General features: G+C 39.7%; 1 protein-coding gene across 40 annotated transcripts in view; it reads right to left on the reverse strand.

The window, feature by feature from the left end:
• Nucleotides 1–12,354, reverse strand: part of LOC106608606 (receptor-type tyrosine-protein phosphatase delta) — a 656,301-nt gene that overhangs the window by 491,703 nt on the left and 152,244 nt on the right. For 38 of the 40 annotated variants that reach the window (XM_045721639.1, XM_045721669.1, XM_045721665.1 and 35 more), the window contains exon 4: nucleotides 9,452–9,475. The exons of 1 other annotated variant lie outside the window; for it this stretch is intronic. The gene's annotated coding sequence lies outside the window, so the exon portion shown is untranslated. Of the gene's footprint in view, nucleotides 1–9,451; nucleotides 9,577–12,354 lie in introns of those variants that run through there. One more of the 40 variants, XM_045721638.1, reaches the window with a different exon arrangement.

The following is a 12,354-nucleotide window of genomic DNA, read 5'->3' on the forward strand; positions in this document are numbered from 1 at the left end:
GAAGGCCCTGAAAAATTGACTCCAGACTCCAGTCACCCAAGTCATAAACTGTTCTCTCTGCTACCGCACTGCACACGGTACAGGAGCGCCAAATCTAGGTCCAAAAGGCTCCTTAATAGCTTCTATCCCCAAGCCATAAGCCTACTTAACAATTAAATCAAATGGCCAACCGGACTATTTACATTGACCCCCCCCTCTGCAGCTACTCACTGTTTATCATCTATGCATAGTCCCTTTAAACCTACCTACATGTACAAATTACCTCGACTAACCTGCCTCAATATTGTTATTTTATTGTGTTAATTTTGATTAGAATTTTTACTTTCACTTCATGCATTGTTGGTTAAGTGCTTGTAAGTAAGAATTTCACGGTGTTGTATTCGGCGCAGGTAGACGTGGTTAGAGCGTTGGACTAGTAACCAAAAGGTTGCAAGATTGAATCCCCGAGCTGACAAAGTAAAAATCTGTCATTCTGCCCCTGAACAAGGCAGTTAACTGTTCCTAGGCCGTCATTGAAAATAATAATTTGTTCTTAACTGACTTGCCTAGTTAAATTAAGGTCAAATAAAAAATTTCACAAATACAATTTGACGTGGTTTTGTATTCTGGTTGTGGCATCGCAACAAACTGTGTCCAGCAAATAACTTTGGCTCAGTTCAGTGTGTTCTCTAAAAGTTCCCCATTGGCAAAAAATGTAATTAAATCCCGGCAAAGGGACCAAAGCTCCAAAGCTTGGAATCCGGTGCTTGGTGCTTCCCTTTCTCTGTCTTGTGAAGTGTGGATCTGAGGCCTGGATGCAGGACCAGATACACTCAGAGAAAGATATAGAAGGAACAACAGAGAGGGAGCCCTTAATGTGCCTTCACCATATGCTGTTAGCTACTGATGGATGACGCTCTCCCCAGGCACTGAGACAACTTATCGCGTCTGCCGGTGACATCGTCGTTTCCGATAAAGTTAAAGACGAGCCATCTGTTAAAAACAGCAGCCCCACTTGCGGGGACAAGTGTATGTGTGTGTGTGTGTGTGTGTGTGTGTGTGTGTGTGTGTGTGTGTGTGTGTGTGTGTGTGTGAGACAAGGTTCTTATAATTGTGATTTTCTAATAGATGTTATTTATATTCGTTTTTTACATTTTTATTTGAAATTCAGACTAGTTTCAGTTAGTTTTCAAACCTGATTTAGAAGTTTTTATTCAGTTTCAGTTTGACGTTTTTTATATAACTTTTTTTTCAGTTTTAGTTTTATTTCGTTTCAGATTTAGTTTCAGTGTAAGGGACAGAAAGTAGCCTTATAAACGGAAGACTAGGAGACATTTGTGTTATAGGCCTATTGCAGAGGTACTCATGTACTATTTGAGATGGTCCTTCACAAAAATGTCCTAGGTGGCAAAGGTCCGGATGGTTATTGTAATTTATTGGCGTAGTAACAAACCTCCACCTCACAGTGACCGCAAACTGTTCCCACCCTTCTTTTTTACAGAGAGAAAAATGTGCAGCTTTTAAGATTATTTTCTGCAATTCCACACACTATGCCATTGACCGAAGAGAAAATATATCCGTTTTTATGCAAATGTCCTGCCTCTCTACACATTTTCCACATCTTATGTGTGTTCATTTGATACCAGGAGTCAAATCCTGACCGAAATCCCCAAATAAAATTATAGGTGTCTCACCTTGTCTTTATCCTGAAATTATTTGTGGGTGCTGTTCAGATTAACTTTGAGGTTGGTTGTGTTTTTTCCGTTGAACCTCTGTTCCACACATGCTGCCATCTTCTGACACCACAATGCTTTTATCCTTTCTAGCAATTAATGTACTCAAAATAATCACATATTGGGCTTTGTCTTTTCTGACCGACCACTGCTCAAGTTGGGTTTGCTCACGCTTATTGTTCACACTCCTGCTCTGCGCTCGCCCTTGGATTTCTTCCCTGTTAGCTACTGATTGTATTGCACATTTAACCCCATTAGATTTTTGCCTGAAGTAAAAATATATATTTTTACATTTTAATTTATCATTTATGCTTTTTATTTTATTTCGTTTTGCAGTCAAAGATAATATATTTTTTTCTTAATTGTTTTCTTTAAGTTTACTAAATAGTTTTTCCAATTGTATTTTTTATTTTAGTTTCAGTTGGTGTGTGAATCCCACCACTCCTAATAAACTGGCAAATGTGGAGACGCTCTGTGTCATAATCATATTTAATGCCAGTTAAAACTAGCTGAGATCCCTCTCTGGAACTTTGATATGCCGGTACAGTATATTATGTTCAACAATACATTAAAATAATGACATTTAAAACAAATTTTATGCCAGTTAAAACTAGCAGAGATCCCAATCCGGAACTTTATATGCACTTAGTGTCTCACCCTGATCTGTTTCACTTGTCCTTGTGATTGTCTCCACCCCCTCCAGCGACACATGAAAATGTGTTTCCTGTCTCTCTGTGCCAGTTCGTCTTGTATGTTTTTCCAAGTCAACCAGCGTTTTTCCCGTTCTCCTGTTATTTGCTCTTCTCCTTTTTCTAGTCCTCCCGGTTTTGATCCTTGCCTGTTTCTGGACTCTGTACCCGCCTGCTTGACCATTCTGCCTGCCCTGACCATGAACCTGTCTGCCACTCTGTACCTCCTGGACTCTGATCTGGTTTTGACCTTTTGCCTGTCCACGACCATTCTCTTGCCTACGCCTTTTGGATTAATAAACATTGTAAGACTCCAACCATCTGCCTCCTGTGTCTGCATCTGGGTCTCGCCTTGTGTCATGATACTTAGAGTATATTATGTTCAACAATATATTGAACAACTAGCCAAATCAAAAATGGTGTTCTAAATATGAATGTTTACATTTTTCAATATTCATAAAATAATGTAAGAAAATTGTTATTGAAAACAAAATATTACTCATATTACAGATTAAGCAGTAAAGCTTCATATGACACCAATTTGTGCTTCGTAGCATCTATAGATGAGCCTTAAAGGAGGCCTGGGTAAAGTCAAAATGTCATAAATATGCCAACTTTGATTCATCATTTCTCAATTATGCTTTTAGATACAAATGTCAAATATAACAATCCTTCCTCCAGAGGAACATTCTGTGGATTCCATTTCATGATAAAAAATAAAAATTGTCCTGGTTTCGTGAAGGATCACCCCATCGGTAGAAACTCTAATGGCAGTTATCTACCTGTGGCAACTACTCCTGAAAACAGTACCATTTTGAAGTCATTTTCATTCCAGAACGATGTTACATAAATTTGAACATTAAGTGGTTAAGAATGACCTTTCACTGAGATATTCGGTGCGCAAACAGCTCCCGACACACAATAGAGAAACGCACCATTTGTAAATCGCATCTGTCACCTATTTATAGAATTTTACAATGTAATGGTGTTTGCTTATCCCGGCAGCCGACAATCACTTTTCCTTTGCCACCGCTTGCTGAAACACTGATCAAGCATGCCACAGTTTCTATCTGAATGAAAGGCCTGCAAGGCATAATACAATAATAACCGTCGTGCAGCTTGTCTAAAGAACTGAAGGTGCTATTTTCACTCACTGTGGGGCAAACAAAGAGGAATTCTCTGTACTCTCACCTCATTGCCATTCTTTCCTTTAGCTTCTCATTGAAGTGCATATGAAAAAAGTAGTAGGCCTTTTGAATGCCAGACATTTTCGATGTGTTTTCAAAGGATGGAGCTTCAAGGGTTAGGCAAAGACAGGCGCATTCTTTTGACTTGGTATAGAGTGTTGGGAGGAGACACAAGTGCAGATGGTGGAAATAAAGGAGAGACGAGTGAAACGGGACAGTACGCTTCCATGATGATGAAAATTCTGGAGCATCACCTGTTGTGTGTGACTCATTGGCAGAGATATATTTGGAACTGTCTGCTCAAGGACATACCCAAACTCCTGACATCTCTATCAAACTTCCCCCATGGACAAACACAGTAAACGTCAATGAAAAGATTACAACTAACTTGTAATAATTGAAAGTCGAGTGAGATTGATACAGGGATGTATTTTTTGCTTCAAAATGACAGACCTTACACTGAAAATTACTGTTTCTACAAGACCAGAAGTGCCTTCAGAAAGTATTCAGACCCCTTTACTTTTTCCACATTGATGTGTTACAGCCTGAAATTAAAATGTATTACATTTAGATTTTGTGTCACTGATCTACACACAATACCCTGTCGACCATTTTGGAAATGAATAAATAATTAAAAGTTGAAATGTCTTGCTATGGCAAGCCTAAATAAGTTCAGGAGTAAAAATATGCTTAACAAATTACATAATAAGTTGCATGGACTCATTCCGTGTTCAATAATAGTGGTTAACATGATTTGTTAATGACTAACCCATCCCTGTACCCCACACATACAATTATCCGTAAGGTCCCTAAACCGAGTAGTGAATTTCAAGCACAGAAGACTAGGAATGTTTTTGAATGCCTCGTAAAGAAGGGCACCAATTGGTAGATGAGTAAAAAAAAAAGCAGATGGTGAATATCCCTTTGAGCATGGTGAAGTTATTAATTACACTTTAGATGGTCGTATTAATACACCCAGTCATTAGAAAGATACAGCTGTCCTTCCAAACTCGGTTGCCGTAGAGGAAGGAAACTGCTCAGGGAATTCACCATAAAACAGTTAAAGAGTTTAATGGTTGTGATATGAGAAAACTGAGGATGGATCAACAACATTGTAGTTACTCCACAATAGTAACCTAAATGACAAGAGTGAAAAGAAGGAAGCCTGTACGGAATAAAAATATTCCAAAACATGCACCATGTTTCCAAAAAGGCTCTTAAGTAATACTGCAACAATTGTGGCAAAAAAATTACTTTTTGTTATGTTTGGGACAAATTCAACAACACATCACTGAGTACCACTCTTCATATTTTCTAGCATGGTGGTGGCTGCATCATGTTATGTGTATGCTTGTCATCTGCAAGAACTAGGGCATTTTTTTCAGATAAAAATAAACTGAAGACAGCTATAAGCATACGCAAAATCCTAGAGGAAACCTGGTCCAGTCTGCTTTCCAACAGACACCGGGAGATTAATTCACCTTTAACCTAAAACACAAGGCCAAATATACACTGGAGTTGCTTACCAAGATGACATTGAATGTTCCTGAGTGGCCTAGTTAAAGTTTTGGCTTAAATCGGCTTTAATCAATGGCAAGACATGGAAATGGCTCTCTAGCAATGATCAACAATGAACTTGACAGAGCTTGAAGTATTTAAAAAATAATAATGGGCAAATATTGTACAATTCAGATGTACAGAGCTCATAGAGACTTACCCAGAAAGACGCACAGCTGTAATCACTACCAAAGGTGCTTCTAAAAAGTGTTGACTCAGGGGTGTGAATACTATTGTAAATGGCATATTTCTGCATTTAATTTCAATACATTTGCAAACATTTCTCTAAAAAAAAATAACTTTGTCATTATGGGGTATTGTGTCGATGGGTGATTTATTTATTTATTTAATCAATTTTTAATTCAGGCTGTAACACACCACTCCTACCCAGTAACTAGAATATGCATATACTTATTACATATGGATAGAAAACACCCTAACGTTTCTAAAACTGTTTGAATGGTGTCTGTGAGTATAACAGAACTCAAATGGCAGGTCAAAACCTGAGAGATTCCTTTACAGGAAGTGGCCTGTCTGACCATTTCTTGAACTTCTTTTCCATCTCTATCTTTTACTAAGGATCTCTGCTTTAACGTGACACTTCCCACGTCTTCCATAGGCTCTCAGAGCCCGGGAAAAAACAGAATGTCGTCATTCCAGCCCCAGGCTGAAACACATTATCGCCTTTCTCAAGTGGCCGATCAAGGGACTCTGGGCTTATGCGCGTGACCCGACCGCCCCCGCCTTTGTGATTTTTTTCCTCTGTTTGCCGAAAAGGAGATTCCCTGTCGGAATATTATCGCTTTTCTACGAGAAAAATGGCGTAAAAATTAATTTTAAACAGCGGTTGACATGCTTCGAAGTACGGTAATGGAATATTTAGACATTTTTGGTCACGAATTTCGCTATTCGGATATAACGATGGATTATTTTGGACCAAACCAACATTTGTTATTGAAGTAGCAGTCTTGGGAGTGCATTCTGACGAAGACAACAAAAGGTAATCAAACTTTTATAATAGTAAATATGATTATGGTGAGTGCTAAACTTGCCGGGTGTCTAAATAGCGAGCCCGTGATGCCTGGGCTATGTACTTAGAATATTGCAAAATGTGCTTTCACCAAAAAGCTATTTTAAAATCGGACATATCGAGTGCATAGAGGAGGTCTGTATCTATAATTCTTAAAATAATTGTTATGCTTTTTGTGAACGTTTATCGTGAGTAATTTAGTAAAATGTTAGCGAATTCCCCGGAAGTTTGCGGGGGGTATGCTAGTTCTGAACGTCACATGCTAATGTAAAAAGCTGGTTTTTGATATAAATATGAACTTGATTGAACAAAACATGCATGTATTGTATAACATAATGTCCTAGGGTTGTCATCTGATGAAGATCATCAAAGGTGAGTGCTGCATTTAGCTGTCTTCTGGGTTTTGGTGACATTATATGCTGGCTTGAAAAATGGGTGTCTGATTATTTCTGGCTTGGTACTCTGCTGACATAATCTAATGTTTTGCTTTCGTTGTAAAGCCTTTTTGAAATCGGACAGTGTGGTTAGATTAACGAGAGTCTTGTCTTTAAATAGCTGTAAAATAGTCATATGTTTGAGAAATTGAAGTAATAGGATTTTTAAGGTTTTGAAAATCGCGCCACAGGCTTAAAGTGGCTGTTGAGTAGGTGGGACGCAAGCGTCCCACGCAAGCGTCCCACCTAGCCCATAGAGGATAAGTCAATGAATGATCAGTTGAAAGAGGTCTGTACAGGTTAATAAGTACATGGTACATGGTTACACATCCTCAGTAACTATGCCCAAACAACATTACTACATTGTTTTGTTAGTATAAAGGATTACATTGTCCCAATTTTAACACAATTACATTTTGTATCAAACGCTCTAGTTCCTCCTCCCATCATGTAACTATTCAGATGATTATCATTATTAATCAATCAATTAGTGCATTATGAATTATTCTCAATATGGCACAAGCGTCCAAAACACGTATCCGTAATAATGAGCAAAATGTATATTTGTCTCTAACCTTTAATCATGGAAAACAGGGCATAAATAAAGACCATTGGGCTTCATTCCTGCTCAGTTCACCAAAGAGGACTCCTATCTTTCTGTCATAGTGGACGTGAATCTGGAGACGCAACACCCGCAGATGCCTGGCGTGCTGTTTGACAGATTCTCAGTCTACCAGCAAGGCTCTCTGTAAATGTCCATCTGTCGGCCTCCCGCGGGTACTTATTATTCCCGGCTAGCCAGGGGTTTTCTCCTCCGAGCAGTCAGTCAGTCGCTCACTGCTGCCTGCCTCTCAAACAATGAGGGCTGAACCAGAACATTTCTCGCAGATGCTCCGACTGGTTACCAGTGGCAGGCGGAGAGGCGTTGTTTTCAATTACCACATGAGGTGACTTCTCTCCTTAAATGTTTACATTCAAGCTTATTTGGATGCTAATGCTTATTGCAGGAATGCTAATTTGAAGAGAGCATTTAACATGTATTATTAAGGGGGGCTAAGCTAAAAATAGGTTAGCATGCTATGGGAAGGTAGTGACCGTTCATTTCCAAATTTTGCTCCGCTGACCACTCCCTCCCTCCCTCCTACCTTGTGGATGAGGTGATTGATTTCCCCCTCTAAACAACCTTGCTGTGAGCAATAGGGGTGTTGATGGCTCATGCGGTCCAGGTTTAGGGCCCTGCTATGGGGGATTCAATCATGTATCTGACCCCTACCATACCGGTGTAGCCTTTTATTCTGTTGCTGGGCTGTATGCACCGAGGAACCAGGCTGAGTGAGTGTACCCATACTGTTTAGTCAACAGGCAAATTGTGTCATCCCAGTGAGCGATAGTCACGGCTGAGTGGATGGCTGTCTTATCTCCACTGTAGTCGATGTCTGGTCAACAGGGACCATAGTTAAAGTTTACACTACTGTACTACTTCCTATTGTACTGTATGACGTGATACTCTGGAACATGAGTACAGTATCACATCATAATCTGATTATTTCTATTAGTTTAAAATCATATATATATATATATATATATAGTGGATATATATATATGAATTCTTTATGTTATACAGTCATTATCGGCCATCTTTATCATGGGTGTCAATAATTGCGGACCCCACTTGACATACTCTACAATTCAATTATATTATGTATTTCAAAATGATAGAAAATAATGAAATTTGACCTTGAAAGTAATTGAAATATTTGTGGTGTGTCGCCCCTCATGATGTGACAATGACATGACACGGTCTACCATGTTGTGGTTTACAAGTTACAATATCCATTCGAAACACCACTTCCTTGAAGTGTGGTGCACCCACTAGCTTGAGATATTCAGTGGCCATGAACTGCGTCATAATAGATATTTTTGAGCGCAATTCTAAGATGTCCTCGTAGAGCTGTCATCGCCACGGCGATCGCGCCTTCCTGTCGTGACATGGAGGTTTGTGGTAGAGAGGACAAAGGGAGCTGAGGCAGGGAACATGTTCACCACCAGTGGTGGCAGAGATAGATCTCTCTCCCTGGCCCGGGCCCCTTACTATAGTTTCTGTCTTAGGAAACAGACACCGCAGCTCCCTGCTAGAGTCAACACTGCAAGATCCTCTTTGAACAATCTGGGCCATTTGACTCTCATTTGAATACATTTCAAATTTATGGCGCAGAGCTCACAACCCGGCTGCCAGAAATAGCTAGCTTGTGTAAGTCGGCGCACTCACACGTGGGAATACGAAGGGAAGGATTGCAAAGCGTTGCATACCTTCCTGAGCAAACAGCAGGATCTACGCAGCCGCGCCCCTACTCCCTCCTTTACTTGGGCATTCAGGAAACACAGGTGGACCCCAATGAGATCCCTTAAAACATATCTCACTGTTTGCAAAAGGAAATAGCAAAATGGTATTATACTTGGAAGATGGGTTAATCTGTGGACATCGGAGGGTTGGAGTTCAGATCAGAATGAATGAATGGTGGACTGGCCACTGTGGGTGAAAATCCAGCACTTGCAGAAAGAGGATATTATGAATATACAGTATGTATAATTAGTTAACTACATGTACTGTATATGTGAGAGAAAATAGCTGTAAGTAGCAGTAGAAGACATATTGTCCGTTAGTTTACTCCAATCGGGGGAGGGTAAAAAAAGTACAAAATTAAAATAAGGGGGATTAGAAATGATGCCAACAATTAATTAGATAGAAACCAAAATCTTTTTACAATAATAAAGCAGATCAATATATAAAAACTTTTCAGTGTTGAGGATTAAGTTGGAAAAATAGCAAAATGAGTCTTACCTATTGTGGAACAGTTGGTCACATCTGTAAGCAGGAGGCAGGGGAAGAATGAGGGGGGGAAAGGAGAAATGTCAGCAAATTACAAAGTAAACTTCAGTGCAGGCTAAGGCTGTCACCAGCTCCTGAAAAATGACAGTATCCCAGACGTTGGTGCAGACTGGGGGTTAAGAATTGTCCCTGTCAAGAAGGGGGCTGTAATTTATTAAACGAGGGACATTAAAAGTCAAAGAATTCTCCCCCGAGGATCCAAAGTTTGCACAACTTGTATTAATAATTGTCAGTGTTTCCTCCAATTCAAAGGGAAGGAGGGAGATAATAAAAAATAAAAAAAGTACTGGGCAGCAGTCATCCATTACGACCAAATGTTCACCTCTGACACCTCAACACATACACACATACACATACACACATACACATACACACACACACACACACACACACACACACACCACTCTGTAACGGCTGTCTTCTGTAGAAATGGACCAAGGCGCAGCAGGTATGTGAATACTCATCTTTAATTAAAATAAAGGAGTAGAGCATCCACTTAACAATTCAAACAATATATACGACAGGAACAGTTTTGCAGGCACACAACACGCAGTGCAAAAACAACTACCCACGAAAACCAAACAAACACACACCTACTTATGGGACTCCCAATCAGAGGCAACTAGAAACACCTGCCTCCAATTGAGAGTCCAGCACCCAAAACTACACATAGAAAAACAAACCTAGAACCTATACCAAACTAATACACCCCACTACACCACACACAAAACCCCATAATACAAAACAAATATACCTCTGCCACGTCCTGACCAAATATAATAGAAATAATACCTAAATATTGGTCAGGACGTGACACACACACACACACACACACACACACACACACACACACACACACACACACACACACAACCTTCCTCCACTGGTATGTCTTGAAAGTAATTTAGTGGGCCTTAGACATCTCTAACCCTTTGTCTGTTTTATGAAGACCTTAAGGTCATCCCACTACAATAGAAGCAGAAGCCCGGCAAGATAAATTAGTCGGATTTAGCCACATCTTCAGTTTCAATGCTGCTTTCCCTGACATTTATTTTGGCTAAGATTTATGAAGAGGACAGTTGCGCGCTTCTTGACTTCACTGTAGAACCCTTCCTGACAAGTCCGAAAAATAGATTTCCATTACCTCACTATTTTTACATCAGAAACTGGTCCCTCTACGAGTGTGCTGCTCTCGAGTACAGTTTTGCTTTGCTTGTAAATGTTGCAATAAAACAAAGACTAAGAGAATTTTTCAGCTCACAAGGATTCAGAAGCTGTTCCGTGGGTAAGCATTGCTTACTGAGCTCACAGAGATGTACTGTATTGCTAAGCATAATTTTCAAGAAATATGATTTATCACAGATAATGTATTTCTCCCTGCATCTATTTGCATTTTTGTGAATAGAATCTTCTGGGATTGACTGTGCTGGGAGAATGTGACTACAATGCCAAGTTTGGCTACCCACAAGGGAATGGCTTATTTTTAGGGGGGGAATTAACAGGACTCAAACTCCTAGTGCTTGGGTATTCATTACTATGCTGTCTGCTTCAAACACATCCTCACACTGTCTATTGCTGTTCTTGCTAAACCGTGGTTGGACACCTTCAGGGACCACGGCGGTAAGACAGACCCAAAAAGAAACACCTGGGGTTTTAACGGGAGAGAAAGAGAGATACTTCCTAAGAGCCAGTCAGAGACAATGGAGGAAAGATAACAGGCTGTATTGGGAGTTTGGTGCAGCACATAGTAGATCAATAGTGCCCTATAAAATGTTTTATATTTTTTTAACCTTTATTTAACTAGGCAAGTCAGTTGAGAACAAATTCTTATTTACAATGATGGCCTACCGGGGAACAGTGGGTTAACTGCTTTGTTCAGGAGCAGAACAGATTTTTACCTTGTCAGCTCAGGGATTCGATCCAGCAACCTTTCGGTTGTTGGGCCAACACTCTAACCACTAGGCTACCTACCTGCAGCCTGACTTGGTAGCGTTCGAGAATGATAGAGCACAGGATACTTATTTCCACTTAGCCGAACGCAAATACAACCTACACATTTTGGGACAGTCACGTCACGTACGATAACTCAACAGACAAGAAAAAGGCTGTTTCTCTACCATTTACATCAAGAAATTAAAAACAATAATCTCTCAATTAAACACGTTTTGTGTTTTAATAGTGAGCTTTGTTTCTTGCTCAGCATTGAGATTATAGACCATAGATTTCCTGTAGAAATATATGGCCTCACCAATCAAATCGAGTAAAGCTAGCACATGTCTAAAGTAAGTGGATTAGGCCAGTGGGGATTTGTGAAAATAAAGGCATGGGGATGAACAGAGGCTCTTGTGAGTCTCCTTATACCCACAGTGTGAATAAGGGAAGACTAAGAGAGGAAGATGCTTTTTTCGCCCTGTTTTAAGCAGTTAAGCTGCTTTCAGAGTCTTAGTTACGCTGTGTGGAACCTTAATAAGATATGGAAACTTTTGACAAGGCAGGAAAGCCAAGAACTACAATCCTATGTTGCCCTTTTTCCGTTGACAACAGGAGATTTCGAAATGTATGTAGTGGTCAATGCAGTGAATATTAGCGTTAATTCTACTGTAATTGTATGCCAAACAAAAAAACATTGATTTCAAAGTTTAACAAACCATTCAACTCTATGCACAAGGACTACTTCAATAGCTTTCAAAATAAGTTCTTGACATTTGCCGGATTGACTGACCTTCATGTCTTAAAGTATTGATGGACTGTCATTTCTCTTTGCTTATTTGAGCTGTTCTTGCCATAATATGGTATTTTACCAAATCGTCTGTATACCAACACTACCTTGTCACAACGCAACTAATTGACTCAAA

The sequence above is a fragment of the Salmo salar genome, chromosome ssa07 (genome assembly GCF_905237065.1).
Source record: "Salmo salar chromosome ssa07, Ssal_v3.1, whole genome shotgun sequence".
NCBI classification, from domain to species: domain Eukaryota; kingdom Metazoa; phylum Chordata; class Actinopteri; order Salmoniformes; family Salmonidae; genus Salmo; species Salmo salar.